This window comes from Zea mays, chromosome 4 (assembly GCF_902167145.1).
Source record: "Zea mays cultivar B73 chromosome 4, Zm-B73-REFERENCE-NAM-5.0, whole genome shotgun sequence".
NCBI classification, from domain to species: Eukaryota; Viridiplantae; Streptophyta; class Magnoliopsida; order Poales; family Poaceae; genus Zea; species Zea mays.
This window is the reverse complement of record NC_050099.1, coordinates 169,029,196-169,032,831: the sequence shown is the minus strand read 5'-3', so window position 1 is coordinate 169,032,831 and position 3,636 is coordinate 169,029,196.

Below are 3,636 nucleotides of genomic sequence, written 5' to 3'. Positions count from 1 at the left end.
CATGCAGGAAGAGCTCAACAACTTCAAGCGAAATGAAGTTTGGACACTGGTGCCACGTCCCAAGCAAAACATTGTAAGAACCAACACTACAGGAATCCTAATGATTCCCGTCGGCTAGGGTAATTCCCGTCGGCCAGGGACAAAGCCGACGTGGATAATGTAACTCCCGTCGGCTCAAACTGAGCCAACGGGAGTTAACTTAACTCCCGTCGGCCAGAGAGTAGGCCGACGGGAGTTAAGTTAACTCCCGTCAGCCAGAGAGTAGGCCGACGGGGATTACTTAACGCCCGTCGGCCCGAGCGTAGGCCGATGGGGATTAGCCTTTTATGAGCGCACGTTCACCCGCGCGGACTCATTCTTTCTGTCTTCAACCCGAGCCGCTGTCGCCTCTTCCCCAACCGCCGCCGCCACCGCACTGCCCCAAGCATCGCCGCCGCCTGCCCAGCCGCAGCCGAGCCGAGGCCGCCTGCCCTATCCGCCGCCGCCCCTGCCCCATGCGCCGCCGCCCCTGCCCCATCCACCGCCACCGTCGCGCATCCCCTACCGGCCCCGCGCCGCCCCAAACAGTCGGCCGGCCACCGCGCCGCCCCTGCCGGACCCCGCCGCCGCCGCAATAGCCTCCCGGTCGACGCCTCCCTCGTCGGCCTCCTCCACCGCCGCCCATCGCCCCGACTGGCTCTCTGAGCACCGCCGCATCCCCAAGTCCGCCGTCGCCTCCGATCGCCTCCCCGAGTGCCGTCGCCGATCCGACCGCCTCCCCGAGCGCCGTTGCCGCCTTGTCGTTGAGGTATACATCCTTAATTGTGAATACGAGTGTGATTATAATAGTTAAATATGTGTGTAGATGTTTATTTTCGTCGGTTTTTTATGGCCGACGGGAGTTAACTTTCATGTGATTAGAGTTAGTTTAAAATTGTTAATTGTTTATTGATTAGATTTAACTTATAATATTAGGATGTATGAAGGTTTCGATATTGATAAATTTGATGTTATTGTTAATAAATTTGATGTTCTGAAAATATTATTTAATTTAATGGATTTAATGTTGCAAATATTGTTTATTTTCGTCGGTTTTATGGCCGACGGGAGTTAACTGTAATGCGATTACACTTTATTTAATATTGTTATTTGTTGCAAATTTGATGTTCTGAAAATGTTGCAAATATTGTTTATTTAAATTTGGATGTTGCATTATTGTTAATTAATAAATATCATGTTATTGTGTTGAAGGTGATGTAATGTATATATATATAGTTTTACTACTTACCTATAGATGTATGTGTGACGTGTAGAAACATGAATGTCTCACACGCACTCTTTACTCGTACACACAGCCGCAATAATGGGTGATAGACGTGATTGGATGTATGAAGGTTTCAAGAAGGGTGGGTGTCACACAAGTGAATGGTTTGCCAAGACGCAGATGTTTCTGGACCATGCAGCTGCTTTGTCACAAATAGATAATATTAGGTGTCCATGCAATAAATGTAGAAATATGACGAGCCACACCAAGAGGCAGGTCACACTACACCTATGCTCGCATGGTTTCGTGCCAGGCTATAAGGTCTGGTATCTCCATGGTGAAGATGTTGAACGAGCAATAGAAGTAGAAGTTGATGACGGTGAAGATGATGTTGATAGGATGGACCAGATGCTTGAGGATCTCTAGCCTGAACTGGCACCAGATCATCATGATTCACCTACACCGGAGGTTCAGAAGTTCTTCGACCTACTCAAAGCGTCAGAAGAGCCTCTTCATGGGCACACTGACGTGACCGTACTCGAATTCGTGACCCGGCTGATGTCAATCAAGTCCAAGTTTGCATTCTCAATTAATTGTTACAAGGAACTTGTGGATTTGATTAGCGAGGTTCTTCCTACGGGTCACAAGATGCCCAAAGACATGTACCAGTCCAAGAAATTGCTTGAAGGTCTTGGTATGGAGTATGAGAAGATTGATGTTTGCCAAGACAACTGTATGCTTTTTTGGAAGGAACATGACAGAGAACAGAAATGCTTAAAATGTGGGAAGTCGAGGTACGTGGAGCTTGTAAATGAAGATGGGGAGAAAGTGGTGACAAAGGTTGCACATAAACAGCTTCGGTACATGCCTCTCACTCCTAGAGTGAAACGTTTGTTTCTCTCAAGGAAGACCGCTATGCACATGAGGTGGCATAAAGATTGTACGGACAGACAAGATGGTTTAATGGTGCACCCGTCAGATGGTGATGCATGGAAGGCTCTTGACAAATTTGATCCAGATTTTGCCAGCGATGCAAGAAATGTTCGTATCGGCTTGGCAACTGATGGTTTCACGCCGTTCAATATGACCGCTGCGTCGTATTCATGTTGGCCTGTCATTGCCATACCGTACAACCTTCCACCTGCTCTTTGCATGAAATATGAGTTTATGTTCCTATGTCTTGTTATACCTGGGCCTGAGCATCCTAGCGTACGCCTCAATGTGATGCTTCAACCACTGATTGAAGAGTTAAAGAAGCTATGGCAAGGTGTGGAAGCCTATGACTGCTTCAAGAAGCAGAAATTCAATCTTCGTGTTACATATCTGTTCTCGGTTCATGATTTTATGGCGTATGGTATTTTCTCTGGATGGAGCGTGCATGGTAGATTGACGTGTCCTTATTGTGCTAAAGATACAGATTGTTTTCGTCTTAGTGCTGGTGGTAAGATATGTTACTTTGATTGCCATAGATGTTTTCTACCCTTCAATCACCCCTTTAGAAGGCAGAGAAAGGAATTTAGGAAGGGCACCATCGTCACGAAGGGACCGCCCAAGCGACGTAGTGGGATAGAAATTACAGAAGAGCATATGAAATTTGTCCTAGACGAGAGTGGGAAAAGGTATCAAGGTTTTGGTGAGGAGCATAACTGGACTCACATATGTGGCTTGTGGGAGCTTCCTTATGCTAAGTCATTGATTTTGATGCACAACATCGACGTCATGCATCAAGAGAGTAACTTTTGCCAAGCCCTCATAAATACATGCATGGATTTCCCTGATAAAACGAATGACAATGACAAGGCACGCATGGACTTAGCAGTGATATGTGATCGTCCAACCCAAGTGCTTAGAGAAAACGGAGGCAAACCAAAAGTTGACTATTGTTTGAAATCTAAGCAACGGAAAGAAGTGATGAAGTGGATGAAGGATATTAAATTCCCCGATGGTTATGCCGCTGGTTTTAGAAGATCTGTGAACTTGAAGAATGAAGACAATGAAGATGATGGACTGAAGAGCCATGACTTCCACATAATTATGGAGAGGCTCATGCCTATAATGTTTCGTGGGTACATTTCCGAAGCTGTGTGGAAAATGTTAGCTGAAGTTAGCTATTTCTACAAATAGTTGTGTGCTAAAGAAATCAGAAGAGATGTGATGGAACAGGTGGAGAAAGAGGCACTGGTGCTTTTGTGCAAATTGGAAAAAATATTTCCACTGGGTTTCTTCAATCCTATGCAGCATCTCTTTATACATCTTCCATATGAGGCTAAGGTCGGTGGTCCTGTTCAGTATAGGTGGATGTTTCATATAGAAAGAGCTCTAAAGAAGCTTAGAGCAATGGTGGGCAATAAGGCAAGAGTTAAAGGATGTATTGCGGAACAATTTAAACTGAA